This window comes from Lissotriton vulgaris, chromosome 3_1, assembly GCF_964263255.1.
Source record: "Lissotriton vulgaris chromosome 3_1, aLisVul1.2, whole genome shotgun sequence".
Taxonomy (NCBI): Eukaryota; Metazoa; Chordata; class Amphibia; order Caudata; family Salamandridae; genus Lissotriton; species Lissotriton vulgaris.
This window is the reverse complement of record NC_141689.1, coordinates 986,644,840-986,667,919: the sequence shown is the minus strand read 5'-3', so window position 1 is coordinate 986,667,919 and position 23,080 is coordinate 986,644,840. Positions and strand designations below refer to the sequence as shown.

Below are 23,080 nucleotides of genomic sequence, written 5' to 3'. Positions count from 1 at the left end.
ATCCTAGGACCAGGTTCGGGGTTTCACCCCTCTTCAGCCAGGATAGCTTGATTCCAGTGGCCTGGAGAGCACGGGACCCACGTCTGAGCATACCCGTCCCACTCGGGGTGACAAATGCAAAAACAACAGTTGATGGACAGATTGCAGAACAATGTCATACATTCACCCCAGTACAGAGTACCTAAATCCATTGTTATTTTGCTCATCATGCCATTTCAGTTTGAACCCAGCCATATGCAAATCAGTCTTGACCCTGTGCCTCATGAGAACAGTTCAGCCCGAACTGCCAAGCCAGGGCCTCCCTGGACTGGAAACCAGCATCCTAGGACTGGTTTTGGGGTTTCACCCCTCTTCATCCAGGATAGCTTGATTCCAGTAGCATGGAGGAGGGCGCTTCCTATACCATGGTGCTGCGGAGGCTCTCCATCTCGACCTACTTACGGTGGCCCTTATGTCCAACCTCCTTATGGAGGTGCTCCAGAAGGAGTCTATGTCGTTGGAACCGTTGCTCCCTTTCAATGACGCCCTTACCGAAGTCCTCTTGGGCACTTGGTTGCGGCCGGCCTCGGGGGCACCAGTGGATAAGAACGTCGCTAGGCTTCATCGTTCGGCGCCTGTTGATCCTGCCTTCTTGACCACTCAACCCACGCCTGAGAGCCTGGTCATTCAGGCTTCAACATCGCAGAATGCCTTTCCCATGGTTCCGCCGGATAAGGACTCTAAGAAGCTGGACCAATATGGCAAGAGGTTGTTCTCCTCGGCCAGCTTGGGGTTGCGGTCAGTTAATAACGCTTGCTTATTGGGCCGTTACTCCCATGTAGTGGGGGATTTGGGAACTGCCTCAGTGTTCTGAGGAGGTCCAGGTTGTCCTTTCCCAAGCAATCCCGAGGGCAAGGATGCGGCTAAGTTTGCCATCAGGTGTGGTCTGGACACAGCTGATTCCTTGGGCAGGGTGATTTCCACGACTGTGGCGTTGCGGCGCCATGCCTGGTTGCGGTCTACCAGGGTCTCGGTTGATGTCCAGAGCTCGCTCATGGACATGCCCTTTGATGGCTCCTGACTCTTTGGCGACAAGGCTGACAATGCCCTGGAGCGCTTTAAAGACTCGCGGGCCACGGCCAAGTCTTTGGGTCTTTCCATGAAGAGCCCTGCCACGCCTGGGTTTTGTTCCTTTTGTGGCCAGGGTAAAAGTGCCCAGACGCTCTCCTCCACAAAGCCTGTGCAGAACCAGCCTCAACGTGGCCGCGGACGTGGCTTCCGCAGGGGCGGGTCTGGTAACCAGCGGGCGGGTCAGTCCACCTCCACCCCCGCTGCTTCCACCTCCAAGCCTTCCTAATCCCAGCTTCAGGGGGCACCCCACGCCGGTAGGAGGCAGGGTCCGTCACCTCCTCCACCACTGGTGCAAAATCACATCGGATAAATGGGTGCTGCAGATAATCTGCCGTGGTTACTCGCTCCCCTTTCTGTCTTCCCCTCCAGTCATACCACCTCGGTACCACCGCATGTCGGGGGATCATTTGGCTCTTCTCTGTCAGGAAATCTCGGCCCTCCTGGCCAAGGGGGCCATCGTGTACGTTCCCGATCAGGAACTAGAGAGTGGTTGTTATTCCTACTACTTTCTGGTCCCCAAGAAGGACAAGGGGGGCCTGCACCCCATGTTGGACCTTCTGGACGTCAATCGTTTCCTCCGGAAGGAGAAGTTCAAGATGCTGACTCTGGCTCAGGTCCTGACTGCCCTGGATCCCGGAGACTGGATGGTAGCGTTGGACTTGCAGGACGTATATTTTCATATCCTTGTCCTGCCGGCCCACTGGCGTTACCTGCGGTTCATGGTGGGCCAGGAGCATTTTCATTTTGCCTTGCTCCCCTTCGGCCATACCAGCGCCCCTCGGTGTTCACGAAAGTGATGGCAGTGGTCGCAGCTCATCTGCGCAGGTCTTGGATGTCAGTCTTCCCCTACCTCGACGACTGGCTGGTAAAGGCCGGCTCGCCTCCGGTGTTGTCGCCCACCTCCAGACTACGGCCGACCTCCTGCATTTCCTGGGGTTCTCCAACGTGCCGAAGTCGCCCCTGAGTCCCTCTCACAACCTCCCTTTCATCGGAGCGTTTCTGGATTTGACGCTGTTTTGGGTTTATCCTCCCGAGCAGCGAGTCCGGGATATTCAGGCTATGGTTCCGCTCTTTCAGCCTCTATCCCGGGTGTCAGTCAGGATGGAACTCTGGCTTCTGGGCCTGATGGCCTCCTGCATCCTGCTGGTGACTCATGCCAGATGGCATATGCGGGCTCTGCAGTGGGACCTGAAGTTCCAGTGGGCACAGCATCAAGGCAACCTGTCCGATCACGTCCAGATCTCTGAGGGCGCTGCACGACAGTTGCAGTGATGGCTCACGAATCGCGATTGGGTCAGTGGCAGATTCCTCTCCCTTCCCTAACCGTAACACAGTGGTGACGTAAGCGTCCCTCCTGGGATAGGGAGACCACATGGGGGAGGCGGAGATCAGAGGTCTCTGGTCTCCGGCGGAGTCCCGGCTCCATATAAACCTTCTGGAGATGCGGGTGATCCAGCTTGCACTGAAGGCATTCCTTCTCTCTGGCCGGGGAAGTGTAGTGCAGGTGTTCACGGACAACACCATGGCCATGTGGTATTGCAAAAAACGGTGGGTGGGGTCGTGGACCCTATGTCAGGAGGCTCTGCGCCTCTGGACATGGCTGGAACACCAAGGCATTACCTCTGTGGTTCAACTCCTGGCAGGTTCTCTGAACGTCAGGGCGGATGAACTCAGCCGCCGGTGCATGGTGGATCACGAGTGGCGTCTGAACTCGGACGTGGCGCAAGGTATCTTTCTGCGATGGAGAGAGCCTTGGCTGGCTCTATTCGCCACCGAAGAGGAAGCGCAATGTCATCAGTTCTGCGCGTTGGAATTTCCAAGGCGGCACTCTCTCGGAGACGCTTTTCGTCTCGAGTGGAGCTGCAGTCTTTTCTACGCCTTTCCGCCTATACCACTACTGCCCAGAGTTCTGAAGAAGATCAGGCGCGACTGGGCCCAATTTATTCTTGTGGCTCCGGACTGGGCTCGAAGAGTATGGTATCCCGAGTTACTCGGTATGAGCATCGATACCTCTGATCAGTCTGCATCTTCGGGAGGATCTTCTGTCGCAGCAGCAGGAGACGGTCCTCCACCCGAACCTGTCCAGCCTCCACCTCCATGCATGGAGATTGAGCAGCGACAGTTGATGGCTTTCGACCTTCCTCCCGAAGTCTGTGATGTCATTCTGGCAGCCAGGTGTCCCTCCACTAAAACGTTATACGCCTGCCGATGGAACAAATTTGTAGCGTGATGCACAGCAAAGGCTGTGGATCCCCTTTCAACCCTTCTTGCTGAGGTTCTTCTATTTATCCTATCTTTGGCCTGGCAGGGCTCTGCTCTGGGCACTATTAAAGGCTATCTTTCTGCTATTTCCGTCTTCCTGAGGCTCCCTGATCAGCCTTCTCTTTTTAGGTCCCTGGTTGTTAACCGCTTTCTCAAAGGCATTACACACACGTTTCCTCTCTTGCCTTTCATAATGCGTCATTCGACTTAAATCTTGTCTTGACTTTTCTGATGTGCACTCCCTTTGAGCCTCTTCATAACTGTCCTTTACGTCTTCTTACTCTAAAGACTGCTTTCCTTGTTGCTATCACCTCTGCCAGAAGAGTGAGTTAGCTTCAGGCCCTTTCTTCCAAACCTCATTTCCTTTCTGTTCATCCTGACAAGGTGGTTTTGAGGACCCGTCCTTCTTTTCTGCCAAATGTTGTCATGCCCTTCTACATCGGGCAGACCATCACTTTGCCCACCTTCTTTCCGCCTCCGCATCCTTCAAGGGAAGAGGAGAGGCTCCACCGTCTGGACCCAAAATATGTGCTAGCATTCTATCTGCAGCGTACACAGCCGTTCCAGGTGGATGATAAAGCTTTTTGTTGGCTATGTGGGCACCAAAAAATATCTGGCTGTGCACAAACGGACCATCTCCCGGTGGGTCATTCTGTGCATCAAAGCAAGTTACTCCTTGGCCAAGAAGGAGCCTCCTGTGGGGCTCCGTGCTCATTCGACCAGGGCAACTGCATCCACTACTGCCTTGGGACGTGGCGTTCCCTTGCAGGACATTTGTCAGGCGGCTACGTGGGCCTCACGGCACACGTTTTCCAAGCACTACTGCCTTGACAGTCAGGTCCGGAGAGACTGTTTCTTTGACAGTTCTGTGCTCCGTGACTTGTTGGTGTAATCTTCTTCGCAGACCCACCACCGAGTTGGTATTGCTGGGGTATCTATTCTAAGGTAAGAAATCTATCACTAACTTGTCTCTTTCAGATGCACAAGTTACTACTTGTGTAACAATATATCTGTAAGAGACATTAGTTAGTGATAGATTCCTTACCGCCCCACCCATCCTTCCCGTTCTGCGAACTGATTACTAGGGTTAAGGTCATCCCCTTTTAAGGCCCTAGTTTTATGCACCAAAGGTCAGTTTCTTGCATGGCTCTGCGTTTCGGCGCTGAAAGTCGTGTACAGAACTGACGTTGGCGCACATGGGTGGCGCCTCAGTAGCCTCCGTGACGTCATCCCGGCGCTTACGACGCCAGTGGCAGACGTGGAGCCGCACAAAGCCACCTACTGGCGCGCAGGGGTACTGCTAAGCAGAAAACTTTCCGGATCCAGATTGACGCCTGGGGAATATTCTACGGTAAGGAATCTAATGTCTCTTAAAGATATATCATTACACAAGTAGTAACTTGTGCATTAATGTTTATATATTCATGTTTTATTTCTGATAATCTCTTTTAAGATGATTTTTGATTTCTTAAAGGTTGGTCATTTCAATTTTTCACTGTTATGGATGCAGTTTGGGAGTTTATGAATACTTGTCTCCCAACATCCGCAAACAACAGTACATTTGGTATACTGCATGTTACTCTGATTCAGGCATGTGAGTCTATGAAAGAGACCACAACACTGGATAAGAAAACAAGTTACTTACCTGTAACTACAGTTATCCAGTATTGGTATCTTTTATAGAGTCACATGCACCCACCCTCCTCCCCGGCGAGTCAGTTCTCTATGATTTGGGATTCTTACTTCCCACTTTTGCTAAGAAAATCTGAGGAGAACTGCCTCTGCCGAGAGTGTTCTATAGGGTGCTGGTAGCGGATTAGTTGGAGCTGACGGTGCTGGTAGCTGATTGGTTGGAGCTGACCTTTGGTTCTTTTTACTATAAGGATGTAGATGGGCTACTAAGATTTAGGCCTTAGGCTTTTTTCTTTTAGCCTACTACTATTATTTTTTTATGGCACTACTTTTGTAATTTACTATGGGACTCCCGCCTCAGCGACGGGGAGTGATTCAGGCATGTGAATCTATGAAAGATACCAATACTGGATAAGTGTAGTTACAGGCAAGTAACTTGTTTTCTTTAACACCCCATCAGGGGTAACAAGCGCTATATAAATACAAACCTTTTTTCTTCTGCTATCCTTCCGAATCCAAATAACTGACTAACCTATCCACCACTTAAAATTTACTTGCATGTTTCACTATACTAATCAACACTAATCCTCTATGGGTCCCGAAGTAGCGTGCTACTCGCCAAAAAAAGTGCTTTGTCGCCTCGTCAGGGGTTGTAAGCGCTATACAAATGCTATTACAATACAGTCCAACACAATACCATGAATTTCTGGAAATGCAAAACAATGCCTTCTGGTGGTTATCAGTTGTGCAGCTCTTAATACTTTTAAGGACGTTTTTTGTCTTCAGTCATACAGATGTTAAAAATGGTGACTTCTAGTTGGTGCCAACCTATTTATTTATTTACAGTTTAATTTAGTCCTGCCCAGACTCAATGTATCCGAGCATTTTACATAAGCATAGTTTGCATAAGTAGTTGTAAAAAAAGTTATGAGACCATCAAAATAAACCATTAGGAAACTGAAAACCTATTATCATTTTATGCACAGGTCTGATGAATAATAGACACGCACAGCATGTATACATATAGTGCGCAATAATGAAAGAAAACAAAATGTCACCTTATATCCCATTGGTGATGAGTAAGGAAGGCACCCAATATAATCATGCTGTATCATACTAGTGAGCACTTTGCTTCCTAAAGAACTTATCAGGTCCCCCCAAAAGGTGATAGGACTCTATTTGAGGGCAATATTTTGTCGAAAAAGCACAAGTTCCAGTTTTTTGGGAAATTGCAGATGCTTGTATAGTGCTTAAAGCAGGGGGCAGTGAAGTCAAGACACTTGGGTGTCCTGTATAAGGATTGTTTCAAAGTAGGAGAATGTCACAGTTCAGAAGGTGGCGTTAGCCACTTAAAATGATCTCCTTGTAGCTGAGGTAGTTTGGAGAGATGTAATGCATGACAATCTCTGCCATGAAGGTTTCCTTGCCTTAATACGGAGACCAATTGAAGTCATCCAAAATTAAGAGTGATTGGTGGAAGTTAGTACCAACCGTTAAGACCGTAGGTGCACAGTTCTAGAAATATCAGACACATAGAAGGTTTTGTTAGTCTTAAATTATGTCAGGGGTGAGAAATGATATACATATTTCCTGAACGTAATGTATCATATTGTGCTTGTATTTTGCTGATGCCTGCTTTCGATCACCAAGAGTCTTGATGCTAACAATTGCTAAATCATAACTTAAACTCAAAATAAAGTGTTTATAAAAATGTCAAAAGCAGGAGAATGAGTAGATAGTGTTCTTATCCATTATACATAGTGTCATCTGCTGTTTAAAGTATTATAGTTTAGATGCTGGATCTTGGCCTGAAACCTGATAGAAGTCAATCAAGGAATTGATTCTCATTCATAAATGACTTCACCCTGGTTACCACACAACCTCATAAGCTCTTTACCTTTAACAGGCTCGTTGATAATGGCTGGAAAATGTTCAGGGTCTTAGGATTCACTCCCAGTGGTTTTTAGCACAGGTGCGACCTAAGCTATTTTTTAAGAAGTCTGGAATTGTGTCTTGAAACATGGAAACAGTGATTTGTTTAATGAAGTATTAAGTCAAACATGATCAGCCTTTTTTCATCAAAGATGAGGAAATAGGTTTGGAGCAGTGAGAGGGTGGCTTCGTGGTAGTCATGGTACTGATCATGTCATAGGAATAATTTTTTGGGAAGGTAACCTGGTGAACTAAATAGAGTAACCTCTCTGCCTTGGAGCATTAGACTATCTGAGAAAAAAAGAAAAGGATGAAACCTCTTCTTTAAGTATGAACCCAATGTTTCCCCAGTATTGAATATTACATAGTTTCAAATGTTTGAATCTTCCCCTTCGGTGAGGTGGGAGTCTCACGATAATTATAACTAGGTCTCCCAGTGTTGTTGGTGTGTGTGTGTTGTGTTGTGTGGTGTGTGTGTGTGTGTGTGTGTTTTTTAACATTTCCGTCCATTTATCCATATTCATTTTTGGACCTTTCTAATAGCATTCGTCCACATTTATTTTGTGTTTTGAGAATAAATGGAGTAGTAAAATGATATATTTTCACATTTATTTAACTCTTAGACGTGCCCTCATTCATGGAAGGCTGTCACGTTTTAGCATATTAAGCAGCCACATGTAATAAAATACTACACCCATAGGTGCCTATTCGCTTTTTACTGCAAATATGTGTAAACAAATGCTTGTAGTTCAGGAAATCTGATACTGTTTTGTAACTCCCTATCTGACTATCGACTCATCTTTTGCTTGGGATTCATGAAAGACAGCACAAAGGGTCTTTCATAAAAAGCACAATTTACAGTATTTGTGCGCTTTTAAAAATAAATACAGACAGGAAACACATTGTTTTATGTCTGTATTTATCTGTAAACATCCACAAAAAGGGAAAACTATGAGCCTTAATTATAATCCAAGTCTCATACACTAGATCTTAAACATGTGATTCTGTAAGCCAATTCACCTCATTGTAGAAAGAACCAAACTGTAGCAAATCAAAAAGCAGCTCTTCCATCATCCCTTCCCACAAGGCTAGAATACCTAAATGTTCTACTGCACATCTTGTGAAGGGAATCTCTTTGAACTCTGCTCAGTTTCAGTAAGAGATTTTGTATTATTGACCTTCATTTAAACTCTCCTGCTTTCTACAGCAGAGATCTCTGGGTCTGTTGTTTACTGACTAAAATCAATATGCCAGAAGGCTCTAAAACAGTATTATTTAGGCCATTTAGGTCCTGTGGCAAACGTAGGCTTTTCTCTGAAGACCCTCACAAAGAGTGCCTATGTTGCCTTCATCCTGGCCATAAACTTAAGGAATGTAAGTATTTCAGAACTTTTTCTGCCAAAACCCTTTAAAAATAGGGACGCAAGGCTTCTTTTGTAGCTGCAAAAGAAAAAATCAATAGAAACTCTATTCTCTGGAAATGAGAAGGAAAAAATATCAACTTTATGAAAAGCTTCAAAAAGTGAAAACATGAGGGCCAAATGTCTGATATATCTACAAAATGACAAAATACCTAAGGTTAGCATAAAATTCAAAGTGAAAATTAGGTCAGAGCCATCTACTCATCTGGAAAAAGCTTTGGCTTCCTCAGAATTGAGAAAATCTTCTTCTGATCCACCATCCAAAAAGCAAGCTTTGACGTTAACCCCGGCAACGACACCGACAGTCACGCCATCCACTTTAAGGACTACTGCTTCATCGCTGTCTGGATTGATTTTGCCGACAGCAGCTGCTTTGTTGACGAGTTGCACCTTGACGAGGTCAATGACTGGCTCTTCTCCATTAATGATATTGTCGACAAACGTTTCAAAGACGAAACCACAGTCTACGAGAAAACCTCTTTTGTCCACGCTGTAGACAAAAACAGACATGGACGGCTGCACCGTCGACTAGACCTTACTGAGTTTGCATTAAGACTATACCAAACTTCCCCAAGCAAGGTACCTCCCTTACCACCAGTTCGTCTTCTGGAACTGACGGATATGGAAATGACGATGATGATGGTCCATTGAGCATCACAAGTAGTCCTTCCCAACTTCGCGTTATTCAAGTTAATGCTATGGTTTCCTTCTCTTTTTTACAGGATGATCAAGAAACACCTTCTTTTTCTTTCTACTAACACTAAAATGAATGTCATCCCGGCCCTAGTTCTATCCAAGTTGGACTATTGGAGAGGGCGTGGCTAAGATGGCCACCAAGGCGGACGTGTCTCGCTGATTCGCCGTGATTGGGCTTTCACCCCGCCAGTTCCATGGAGTCCAGCTGGTCTTAGCCCACACCCAGCGGTACCTAACAGCATCAAGCGCCCGTGCCAGCGTCCACGCCACGGACTAGGCCTTGTAGGGGCAGAAATCTGGCTCTTGTAGTGGGGATGCGGTGCTGAGCAAAAGATGGCGCCCTCCCGACCTGTAACTTCCCGCCTCAACGGTTGAATCACCATGGGCCTACGTACCTACTGCGGCACCGCAACGGTATCCTGGCAGTTTAAAGGCGATGTGGAAGAATCCGGCGCGTCGGAGGGGATGGCGACAGACCTCCGATGCTGAGAGTATTGCACACCTTCCCGAGAACGGCGTGAACCCTGGCGTGGCTGTTAATAGATGCCCGCACCCTACCTCAGTCTCACCCGGTGAGCAGCAGTGGCCCCCCCCCCCCCCCCACCTGGGATCCATCGCGGAGAGAAAGCTGTCTGCATGGGCTGGTGGAAATCGGGAGGGCCGCATTGCCAGTGAGCGTCGTCACCACCTGAACCAGCCGTGAGGAGCTCGTCTGCTGCTGACCTGAGGAGCCGCGCGGCGTGCCTCCCGTGAACCCGGACTGCCGCTGGGGTCCTGGAGAGCCCGCGTGACGGCGGGAGATATTTGGTGAGAGTCCCTGCACGCCTTGCAAATATAGCCGGAGGTCGCGGCCATTGCGCAGCCTGCCTGGCCTTAGGATGGTGGCCCCTCGCCTAACTGCCTACACAATTGCACAGCGAGCCCTGATGCCGGTGTTGCCTCCTGTGACCCCAAACTGCTGCAGAAGCCCAGGTGATCCCGCTCGACGGTGGGGGAAACCTGGTGAGAGACCCTGCACGATTTGCAAGCATTGAAGGGGTTGGTGGCCATTATCCGGCCTGCCTGACCTTAAGATGGCGGCCCCTCGTGTCCTCGCCTAAAGGCCTACGCGATTGCACAGCGAGCCCTGGTGCCTTTGTTGGCACCCACCGGAGCCCGAAGGCTCTGTCCCAGCACAAGACCTTCCAACAAAGGCTAGACTGGACCCTCTATGAGCTGGGTGGGACCACAGAGGATACGCAGTGCCCTGACCCAGATACCCCCCTCACTAGCGTGCACCAGAGCAGGGCAGCCTTTCAGCTCAGCTACTGACAATCCTGACGAAGCGGCGCCGCAGGGGCCCCCGGGGACTGGGACTGTGTTGGGGCCCCCACCATCAGGAGAGGCCGATTGCGTACCTGCAGCTAAGAGACATCAGCAATCGCCAACGCCTTGTAAATCACACTGTTCGCCGCAGTGGGCGCCTAGCTGACTAGTGTTTGCGCTACACCAGCTCACGCACGCGGACAGTATCACCTGCTGGGCCCCTATCTGGGCGAAGAGATACCACCAACCCGAAGATGCTCCCCTACCATCCACTTCCAACAGCTGGCATTGAGCAGGTGGCGCGGTGACAGGCGAGGGGTCACTGCACACATACCAACTGATCAGGAAACGGTAGACCACAGACTGGCACCAACTTCAGTAAATTGCGCTGGGTTGGATCGCGAGATACCATCCCTCCCGGCTGCCTGTAGAGAAGCCACTCCATCTGCCCAACGGACACCGCTCACCTTCCGGGACAGCGCTCACCTTCGGGACACCCGAAACCCACGGTCATACCTAAGCCCTTCCTCCCTCCAGAGACCTTTCCATTCGCACGGGACACTGCGCAACAGCTGGTCACAATGCTGGGAGACCCATCGTCGGCCAGGGCAGCACTCCACCCTGATAATAATGCCCTCCACGCTCCTCAACGGACAACACAGGCAAATCCAGAGCAGCAATGGTGACTTCGGGGCTGCCTCAGAAGCTTCCAATAATCATCCCAGTGGCGCCCGAAAGCTTATGGACCGTCACCGGACCTCTCCCTATCGGCCAAGCTAGACAAAGTTCTAGTGGCAATAGAACAATCCAGGCTATCCATAGAACAACAATTGGGCACCCTCACAACGGACATTAGCCTCCTCCGTGATAACCACCGAAAGTTATCCGACAAGGTTTCAGATAATGCGAGAGCAGTCCCCGCCATCCAACCCATGGTGCAGACCCACCAAGACGCAATATATACACCATGGAAGAACGCATCCATGATCTGGAAGGGCGATCGTGATGCTGCAATATACGCATTCTTGGCCTGCCAGAGGGAATCGAAGGGTCTGACGCAGTGGAATACATGGAGACCTGGACCAAGTCATTCACCCCTGGAACAGAACGGATGGCGTTCTTCTTCATCGAAAGGGCTCACCGTGTTACAGCGTGTCGTCCCCAGCCAGGAGCACCACCACGCCCAATGCAGGCAAAATTCCTACACTTCAGAGACCGTGATGTGGTGCTACGGGCAGCCGGACAGACTGGACCGCTCTGGGTTGAGAACAAAAACCATCATGCTTTTCCCCGACTATTCCTGAGCGGTCCAACGCCAAAGTTCATCCTTCTTGGAAGTGAAACGGCGCCTACGGGCAGAAAAAATACAATACTCCCTGCTTTCCCCTGCCCGCCTTAAAGTTCTACACGATGGCGCTACTCACTTCTTCACGACCCCGGAAGAAGCGCATGATTGGGCTGACCAGAACTGTACCGCAGGCCATCGAGCAGAAAGCACCCAGGAGCAACACGCGAGAGCAACAGGCCCCAGAACACAATGCTCACGGCGCCGCAACCGACCGGGTGCCTCTGCATCGCTTTCAGGCACCCTGGGGTCCCCGGTTCTGGAACAAATAGTTCAGGAAAGACGTAAGGCCCTGAAGGCAGTGGTGGGCCTCCGCCCCGCCTCCCCTACAACAGACATTGAACGGGCTCCCCACATAAATTTACGTCGGAGGACAGCGAAACGACACAGTCCGGAGTGGACTCGGTGGCTAAGCCCTCGGTCACCCCGTGAACGGGAGACGACCTGATATGAAAAGACCTTTGCAATACATGGGGAGTTTAGGGCGGGAGGCAACACCTTCCGCGTGTTGATACAGGCAGCCCTTGTAACGCAGGCACCTTCCCGCTACCTCAGGCTTAATCTACCCATATGCATTTAGGCAGACCAGCGACAGCCGTATATTATGCGAATAGCCCACATTTCGAGATACATCGCGAACACAGGCCGTCACCCCTACAACATGTTGATGCTCTCACACCAATTAAGAGCTAGTTTGCTCGTATCGCCCTTGACGATGGGTCCCCCCGCGTTGGGGCGGTTTCTCTTTGCCCCACCCCAGTTTCCCCTTCCCCCCGAACATACTTACTTTGCACTGTGTCCCCGCCAACATGCCGCTAAATAACTGCGCTGACGCCCCAGTATTGCGGGCATTGGGGGAATGGGTTAGAGCTCGAGACTTCCAGGGGAGCCCATTTGCCCATCCTGCCCCATATACCTTACGCATACACCGATGGCACACACCGGCACCACCACCACCACCACCACCACCACCACCACCATCATTACACTAAATGTGCACGGTATACACACCGCGCGGAAGAGATACTCCATATATAAGCTTACATCAAACGCCACCATGCACAAATCGCGTTTCTGCAAGAGACGCACCTTACAGCAGGGGAAGTGGAAAAGCTGTGCAGGCGGTGGAGAGGTACCATATGTGCCACTACATATTCGGCCTTCGCTCGGGCCCTCTCATATGGATACGTCCCGGTGTTCCATTCCAGTCTGAACTGGGGTGGTGTGGAGTGCAAAAAAAGATGGATTTATGCCCAGATCTCTGTACTGGGGTGAATGTATGACATTGTTCTGCATTCTGTCCATCAACTGTTATTTTTGCATTTGTCACCCCGAGTGGGATGGGTATGCTCAGACATGAGTCCCATGCTCTCCACACCACTGGAGTCAAGCTATCCTGGCTGAAGACGGCTGATAGCCAGAAACCGGTCCTAGGATGCTTGATTCCGGTCCAGGGAAGACCTGGCTTGGCAGTTCGGGCTGGACTGTTCCCATGAGGCACAGGGTCAAGGCTGATTTGCATATGGCTATGTCTGAACTGGGGTGGTGTGGAGTGCAAAAAAATGATGGATTTAGGCCCAGATCTCTGTACTGGGGTGAATGTATGACATTGTTCTGCATTCTGTCCATCAACTGTTATTTTTGCATTTGTCACCCCAAGTGGGATGGGTATGCTCAGACGTGAGTCCCGTGGTCTCCACACCACTGGAGTCAAGCTATCCTGGCTGAAGACGACTGATAGCCAGAAACCGGTCCTAGGATGCTTGATTCCGGTCCAGGAAAGACATGGCTTGGCAATTCGGGCTGGACTGTTCCCATGAGCACAGGGTCAAGGCTGATTTGCATATGGCCATGTCTGAACTGGGCTGGTGTGGAGTGCAAAAAAACGATGGATTTAGGCCCAGATCTCTGTACTGGGGTGAACGTATGACATTGTTCTGCATTCTGTCCATCAACTGTTATTTTTGCCGGCTCACACCATTGATCCAGCCGGCCGATACGTTCTGTTGCAGGGACGGTTGGACGGTCAGGCAGTACTGTTTGGGAGCGTATATGAGCCCAACGTAGACCAAAATAAGTTCTGGGACACGCTTTCCACCCCCTTAAGTGCATACACACAAGTACCCTGGATCCTGGGTGGGGACTACAACTGCGTGCAAAACATAACACTGGATAGAGCTAATCCTCCCCATCTGGCGTCACCCATTGTAGTGCAAGCAAAACAGTTTGCAGCATGGGCACAACACTGGTCCCTCACAGATGCCTGGCGAACCCGGAATCCCACCACCAGACTCTACTCATTCCATTCGAGGCCTCATGATCTTAGGGTGCATCTAGATTGTTTCCTCTGCTCCCCCCTATCCTGCCTATAATCTCAGACACAGACTATCTAGGCAGAACCATATCAGATCACAACGCCCACAAACTCACGATCCGGTGGTGCTCACCACACCCTAATGGCATCTCCCTAGGGACTGTCTCAGGCGGACCACATGCACCATTACTTCCAAGAAAATACTAACACGGCCACCACACGCGCGACAGAGTGGGATGCCTTTAAAGTCGTTATGCGTGGCACCTGCATTTGTCACATTACGGGAGTCCGACAGGTCCTGGAGCAAGACATCCTAAGCGCAGAACAGGCGCTGGCTGCCCTTACCAAAGAGGCCAACCCGGGTAAAGCCATGCTGGCCCAAATTGCTAGCGCCAAAACTGCATATGAGGAGGCGTTGGCAAGTATGCGCAGTTATAACTTTGTGGAGTACGCAGCCTGTGTCCATAAAGGAGACAGGGCGGCCACATTATTGGCATGGCTCGTTAAGCAAGACTCGACCCTCCCACCTATCATGGGCATCCGTAGTGCTCAAGACATTCTCTTATACTCGCAGGACTTGATCCTAAAGGCCTTTCAAGAGCACTACACATTATTATATGCCAGTCCCGCCCCTGCATCTTTCGGTGGTGCAGCCAGCTGGCAGATATATCCAGGCACATATGTTGGCATTATGCACCCCGAGAACCTCCTTCACACAGTCCCTTTAAAGGGGCACTCCCCGTCCGAGGAAAGAAACCTGATTTGTTCTATGGTCCTTCCTGGTTCATCTCTTTGGAAACGTGCACTGTTCCCAATACACATGCACTCTGCTAGGTTAATGGGGTGCATAACACATGCTCCCTCCATTAACCTAACCCCTCGTCCATGTTTGAATTTCGTGGCCACACCGTGCCCTTTCAATCTGAAAGAGACACGTTAGTGATAGATTCCTTACCTTAGAATATCCCCAGGCGTCAGACTGGATCCGGAAATTTTTGCGTAGCAGTACCCTTGCGCGTCGGTAGGCGTCGTCTGCGGCTCCGCGTCCGTCGTCGGCGTTGTGGGCGCCGTGATGATGTCGTCTGAATACTTAGACGCCGCCTCCGCGTGCTGACATCAGTTCTTCTTTTTTCCGCGCCAGCAAGTGCAAATCTGGAAAAAGCAGTAACCCGTAGTCAATTTTTGACTAACTTTTTGGATCACTTTTGGTCATTCTTTCGAAGTCTAACGACTCCGGACAGGGCCTAGGGATGCCTGGTTTCAAGCACTGCGAGGATTGCGACCGCACGATGTCGGTCACGGATCCTCACCGTCGGTGTCTACTTTGCCTCGGCGTCGACCACGACGACAAGACCTGCCCCGACTGTCGGGCCCTGTCTTCGACAGCCAGACGGGAGCGGTCCCGCAGGCGACTCGAACTCCGGCAATCGGCCAGCGCCGCGAAAGGCCCCGGTCCCACGGGAGGTCGAGGGACAGGTCGCGGGGTCGGAGCCATCACAGTTCCGAGAGTCGGCACCACTCTTCCGGGTCGAAGTCGTCGACAGGTAAGAAGCACGAGAAGTCGAAGAGACGTCATCGCTCTTCGGACTCCCCCCGACGCTCGCACAATGCGGCCGGGGGTTCGGGTGGCACCACCCACGCGGCTCCGTCGGAGTCGCGGGCGCCTCGTCCTGCCCCACACCTTCCGGTCACTGGCAAGACGCGACGCCGGAGGAGATCGAGCGCTTCCTCATGGCCATGAGGTCCCTTTCTCCTCCGACGGGCTCCGTGGCGCCTTCGGGCCCAGCGGACCCGTCTGGGGCCCCTAGAGGGTCGGCGGCTTCCGCCCGACGCTGTTGAGTGCTTCGGCGCCGCAGGGCCCCAGGGTCCCGATGCCGCCGGTGCCTTCGGGCCCAGCGCAGCCGGGCCCCACTGCATCCGCTTCGGGATCCGGGTCTTCGCCGGTGGACCTAACGACCCCCCCGGCGTCGGTCCGTCAGGTGTCACCTCCGGCGCCGTCCTCGGGCGGCGCCGTCCCCAATGCCTCCCTCGCTCCGGTTCCGGCGTCTGAACGGCGCCGCTGGGCGCTGCTTTCAACGCCGCTTGGGGAGTTTAGCTTCTGTGAACCGGCCTCATTGTTTGACGACCCTGGCTATCAGGGGATGGGTGATGAGGAGTATTGTGAGGGGTCTGAGGACCCTCTGACCCATAGTGTCAGTCTCAAGAGGACTGGACAGGTGGACTTGGGGATGCCAGTGGTCTGGACACATCACCAGACACTGGTTTTGTCTCGCCTCCTACCGTGGCTTCGGAGGAGGGGGCAACCTACAGTCTGGTGTTGACGAGGGAAGCCAAGGCCTTGGGCCTTGAGCTCCCCGTCGCGGCCGTGAGGACTAACCTCCTCACTGAGGTCCTTAAACTGCAGTCATGCTCGGCCGAGCCTCTGCTGCCCTTTAATGAGGCCTTGTCCGACGTTCTTTTGGGCACTTGGTACAGGCCCGCTACGGGTTCGCCCGTAGATAGGAACGTGGCCAGACGCCACCGCCCGGCCCCGGGCGACCCATGTTTCCTGCCACCCACCCCACCCCCGAGAGCCTGGTCATCCAGGCCTCCAATTCCCAGACCGCATTCCCGTCGGCTCCGCCGGACAGGGAATCCAAGAGGTACGAGCAGTACGGTAAAAAGATCTTCTCATCCCTGAGTCTGGGACTGCGGTCTTCCAACACTGCATGCCTCTTGGGCCGCTACACCCACTCTCTGTGGGATACGGTTGCACAAGTGCTGCCAGAGTGTCCGTTGGAGGTACGGGCCAAACTCGGCCGAGCCCTTGTGGAGGGCCGGGATGCAGCCAAATATTCTATCCGGTGTGGGCTGGATACCACCGACTCACTAGGTAGAGCGATGGCAATGACGGTGGCGATTAGACGCCACGCCTGGTTGAGGTCCGCCAACTTTTCGGCCGATGTCCAAAACACACTGATGGACATGCCGTTTGATGGCAGTCGCCTTTTTGGTGACAAGGCATACCATGCGCTTGAGCGCTTTAAGGACTCCAAGGCTACGGCCAAGTCCTTGGGCCTCTCGGCCCCACGCCAGCAAACGGGTGCCTTTCGCTTCTTTCGTGGCCAAGGAAGGGGCGCCCCCACACGTGCTGCCAGCCACGCACCGCAGTCTAATATCCAGCACGGTGGCGGCCGTGGAAATCGCCGTGGAGGCGGTCGAGGACAACGGCGAGGCCAGTCCACACCCTCCCCCACAGCATCCGCCTCAAAACCTTCCTAGTCCGTGCTTTTCGGCCCATGTGACGCCAGTGGGGGCAGGGTTCACCATCACCACTCTCACTGGCGCACTGTCACTTCGGACAGGTGAGTGCTGCAGATCGTCCGAAGGGGCTACTCCCTCCCCTTCGAGACGACCCCTCAAGCCATGCCACCGCAACACCACCGCGTATCGGGGGATCATTTGCGGCTTCTGCAGGAGGAAGTTTCGGCCCTCTTGGCCAAGGGGGCCATCGAGCGCGTTCCTGGGCCAGAAGTAGGATTTGGTTGCTACTCCCACTACTTTCTGGTACCCGAGAAATGCAAAGGGGGCCTACGCCCTATCTTGGACCTACGGAACGTCAACGGCTTCCTCCGGAAGGAGAAGTTCAAAATGCTGACTCTGGCTCAGGTCTTAGCTGCCCTGGACCCAGGAGACTGGATGGTAGCGTTGGACTTGCAGGACGCTTATTTCCACATCCCCGTCCTGCCGGCCCATCGGCGCTACCTGCAGTTCACGGTAGGCCACGAGCACTTTCAGTTTACCGTGCTCCCCTTCGGCCTTACCAGCGCCCCACGGGTGTTCACCAAGGTGATGGCGGTGGTCGCAGCTCATCTGCGCAGGTTAGGGGTTTCAGTCTTCCCCTACCTCGACGACTGGTTGTTGAAGGCGGGCTCGCCCCAGACAGTCGTCAGCCACCTTCAGACAAAGGCAGACCTCTTGCACCAGCTGGGGTTCTCCATCAATGTGCCGAAGTCACACCTGTGCCCCTGTCAGAAGCTCCTTTTCATCAGAGCGGTTCTCGACTCGGCGCAGTTTCGGGTTTACCCACCCGAACAGCGGGTTCGGGATATACAGGCTCTGATTCCAATCTTTCAGCCTTTATCCCGAGTTTCGGTCAGGTTGACGCTGCGGCTTCTGGGGCTGATGGCTTCCTGCATCCTTCTGGTGCATCACGTCCGTTGGCGGATGCGGGCTCTGCAGTGGGACCTGAAGTTTCAGTGGGCCCAGCATCAGGGCAACCTGTCCGACCATGTCCTGATCTCGGAGGGCACTGCGAGACAGCTGCAGTGGTGGCTCACGGACTTCGATTGGGTCAGCGGCAGATCCCTCTCCCTTCCCCAACCGGAGCACGTAGTTGTGACGGACGCGTCCCTCCAAGGCTGGGGAGGCCACATGGGAGAGGCGGAGATCAGAGGCCTCTGGTCTCCGGCCGAGTCCTGGCTCCATCAACCTTTTGGAGCTGCGGGCGATTAGTCTAGCACTGAAGGCATTCCTCCCCTCTGTCCGGGGGAGTGTAGTGCAGGTGTTCACGGACAACACCACGCCATGTGGTACTGCAACAAACAGGGCGGGGTGGGGTCGTGGACCCTCTGCCAGGAGGCTCTGCGCCTCTGGCAATGGCTGGAACATCAGGGCGTGACCCTGGTGGCTCAACACCTGGCAGGTTCTCTGAACGCCAGGGCGGACTAACTCAGCCACCGGTGCATTATGGATCACGAATGGCGTCTGAACTCGGACGTGGCGCAAGGTCTCTTTCTGCAGTGGGGAGAGCCTTGGTTAGATCTATTCGCCACCGAAGAGAACGCGCAATGTCATCAGTTCTGCACGTGGAATTTCCAAGGCGGCACTCGCTCGGAGATGCTTTTCGTCGCGAGTGGAGTTGCGGTCTGTTGTACGCCTTTCCGCCTATACCACTTCTGCCCAGAGTGCTGAAGAAGATCAGGCGCGAAGATCATGTGGCTCCGGACTGGGCACGAAGGTACTGGTATCCCGAGCTACTCAGTATGTCAGTCGATCCCCCGGTTCGTCTGCCTCTTCAGGAGGACCTTCTGTCGCAGCAGCAGGGGACGGTCCTCCACCCGAACTTGTCCAGTCTCCACCTCCATGCTTGGAGATTAAGCGGTGACAGTTGAGGCCATTTGACTTGCCTCCTGAAGTCTGTAACATCATTCTGGCAGCCAGGCATCCCTCCACAAAGTCTGTATACGCCTGTAGGTGGAACAGATTTGTGGCATGGTGCACAGCAAAGGCTGTGGATCCTCTCTGCCCCTCTTTCTGAGGTTATTCTCTCCCTTCTGTCTCTTGCCCAGCAGGGCTCTGCTCTGGGCACTATCAAGGGCTACCTTTCTGCTCTTTCAGCCTTTTTGAGGCTGCCTGATCAACCTTCTTTGTTCAAGTCCCCTATTGTTAATCGATTCTTAAAGGGCATCACACATACGTTCCCTCCTGTTCCCTTTGTGATGCCTCAGTGGCACTTGAACTTGGTTCTTACTTTTCTGATGTGCGCTCCCTTCAAGCCACTTCACAACTGTCCTCTCCGCCTTCTTACTTTGAAGACTGCCTTCCTGGTAGCCATCACCTCTGCCAGGAGAGTGAGTGAGTATATATATATATTCACACAGTCCAGGAGCCAAATTTAGGACGCCACACGGAAAACCATTACGGGCACAAGTTTAATGCGACATGCAGGCGCTGGAAAGTACAGGCAGGCAGTTCAAAGCAGTTAATAGCCAGACGCGTTTCAGAAGCATCACACGCTTCCTTCCTCAGTGGCTGTGAGCAATTTGAAGGAGTGATTGCACAGGTAAATTTAAAAGCGACCTCCACTTGCCCCGCCCACGGGCGTCACCAACCTGCTCCTCACACGAGCATGGCGGCGAACAGTACCTTGGGCGTTGTAGTCTATCGCTGCAAATTTGTAGTCTATCGCTATTTGAGTATTCTTCCTGTATTTATTACCGCTTTAGGTCAAATGTAGTAGGTAAGGAAACTTTTCCAAAAGTTGCTATATGCTTTAAAAAATAAATTACAGCATACTACCATTAAAGTTTATAGAGAGTATCACGGTACAGTTAAAGTATTTTTTAGAAAAGAAGGCATATATTTACTATTTGAGGATGAGGTTGGCCCTCAAAAAAGTTTTTGATTTAAAGTGTTCAAATTGGATAAACATATGATTTTGCAGCCATTGTTGGATGTTAGTAAGGAACAGGTTATTTCATCTGAGGTGAAATTTACATCATCTCTACGATATAGATATAGATAAGAAACTGGAAAAAACATGATCTCTACGATATAGAATGGAAAAAAAAACAATGTGTAAGTGGAAGATGGATGACCTGCTGTGATCTCTTAGAAATGCTGACACAGTTTTGTTAACATGTCTGCAGGTTTTCTCAAACTTATTAGCATTCGCAAATGAGTATACTTCCACTTTATCCTTTGTCAAATATTTGAAAACAGAAAATGGGTGTGAGGAAATATAGTCATTAAAGACAGTAAAGTAGCTTTCATCTCTATCTCTATTCTAAAACCAGTGAGGTGACCTACATCATTCCCTCCACAATGAATAATTATAAACTATGGATGCTCACAAACCGTGAGAGATGAAAGAAGAGGTAGGGTGTTATTCCACCTCAAACCTCTTTCAGCCACCCATGTTATATCAAACCTAAATAACAGTCAATACCACACTGTTTGGCATACTCCCTAGCCCAAAATATATAAATGTGTCCAATTAGCCACACACAAACCATGTTGTTTGAAAACTACCAAAGAGGTTGATGAAACACTGACTGAACAAATAAAAATATGGGGTGGGAACCCCGGGACACTGCAGGTGCAGGAGCAGGCCCTGGGGGGTGGTGGTCCCCAGGGCCATCAGGGGCTCCACGAGGGCGGCCCCCCTCCCACCATATGAAAAGCCCCAGGGGGTGGTGGTCCCTGGTGCTTGGGGGTCCATAACGGACACCCAAATTTAAAACTTAGTGCCCAGGGGGGTGGCAGTCCCCGGGGCTGCAGGGGGGGGGGAGGGGTGATCCCCGCATATATTAGCAAAAAGCCCCGGGGGTGGCGGTCCCTGGGGCTTGGGGGGGGCTTTTGAGCCCCCCCACCCACTTTGATGAAAACCCCAGGGGGTGGCGGTCCCCGGGCTGGGGGGGGCTATGAGTCCCCCGCACAATTTATAATAAAGCCCCGGGGGTGGCCGTCCCCGGGGCTGGGGGACCACCTAAACTATTTAATTGCCCCCGGGGCTAATGAGTAATATAGCGCGGGAGACCGCGCATAGTTTTTTATTTCATCGGCAAGATCCGCGCACCCTGCGCAGTTTTTGTCGATTTTTCTTTTTTTTGGGACCCCCTGAGCAGGCCTAGGGGGTCAGTGTGTTTCTACCCTGCCCCCTTTTTGCGTTTTTTGCGTTTGTTTCCTAGGTTTCTTGTGCCTCGGTTCTACCGAGGCACAAGATGGCTGCCAACACTTCCTGATTTGGAGTGTTGACAGCCAATTAGAATTCAACTCGTGCACGGCAGGGTGCGCTTAGGGTGAGCGGATCCTGGGCGGCCATAGATATATATGTACTTTTAAATGTCATTTTCTCAGGAACTACTAAACGGATTTACACCATTTAAGCAAAATGCATGAGTCTGAACTAAGGACTACCTCTTTGCCAAATTTGGTGTAATTCCGTTCAGCAGTTCGGGCTGTAGCTGCGGCTACAGGTCAATATGGAAAAGTGCATGGGGAAAACACGTTTTGGGACCCCCTTTTTTTCTCGCCCCACTTCACGAATCACAACAAGACTTTCAGGATAGGAGCGGATCGGACCCCTCCACCAGTTTTGAAAATTTCGCGAATATTCGTCAACCGGCGCCAAAGTTATTCTAAATAGAATGTTGCGGATTTTCTATGGAAAATAGGTCTTAACTATAACTACCTACTGGCGACCGCCAGTAGGGAATATATATATATATATGCGGTATGTGTCCTGTTAAATCAGCATGCCCAGCCAAACAATAAGGAAGGAAGAGACGAGACCCGTTTTCTTAGGTGCTCAAACGTTTATTTTGCCCAACACCAGTCTGCCATTATATATATATTCACCAAAATTGCCCAGCAGATGAGGCCGCACAACACAACATGTAAGGAAACTCCTTTATTTAAGACAACAGGCAGCTTACGATCCCGTGTTGGTTTCTTCATTATCCTGACGCGTTTCAGAGGGTGTCTCCCTCCTTCCTCAGAGGCTCTTGAAACATCTGTAACTTCATGCGTCCCCACTTGTTGTGTTGTGCGGCGTCATCTGCTGGGCAGTTTTGGTGAATATATATATATATATATATATATTGTAAAATATGATGTTTTAACCAGTTTTGCCACCTTAAATACACTGCTTACTATTCGTATTCAGGCATGTGAATCTATTAAAGATACAATACTGGAGAAAAAAAACAGGTTGCTATTGATATCTTCCATAGATGCGCATGGGACCCTCCCACCTCCCTTTTCAGACTGCTCACCTCATTCAATATCTATTGTTTTGATATGTATACATTACACTTATTCCTAGAAAATCTGAGGTGTGTTAGCCTTGGTGGGAAGAGATGATGGGAGAGCAATTATGCGCCTACAGTTCGTTTCTTTCTAAAATAAGTAGTATTGGCTTACAATATTACCAGTTTAAGATCTATTGTATGAGACTTGGTTTGGCACTGCTGATCATAATTACTGCTGTACTCCCACCTCAACGACTGGGAAGATTCAAGCATGTCAGTCTATGAAATATATTAATACTGGAGACCCACAGTGTACAGGTAACTTCCTTGTTTTCCCTCTTCACTGCCAGTGAATGAGTTTTGCTGCTGCATTTAACTGAGGTGTCTCAGTCTCCTATTTGTCAAAATGTATAAATAGCTATGCACAATGAAACCATTACATATATTTATTGGTATAATAACTAGCACCTCAATATGTTGCCAGGTTTATGAAGCATTTTACAGTAGCATTTAGCAACAGTTTCTGGCATAATTTATTTATAGTGTCAAG

At 51.1% G+C, this 23,080-nt stretch overlaps 1 protein-coding gene across 1 annotated transcript in view; it reads left to right on the top strand.

The window, feature by feature from the left end:
* The window catches only part of UHRF2 (ubiquitin like with PHD and ring finger domains 2), a 616,766-nt gene that overhangs the window by 271,380 nt on the left and 322,306 nt on the right, over positions 1-23,080 (top strand). The window lies entirely within an intron of this gene.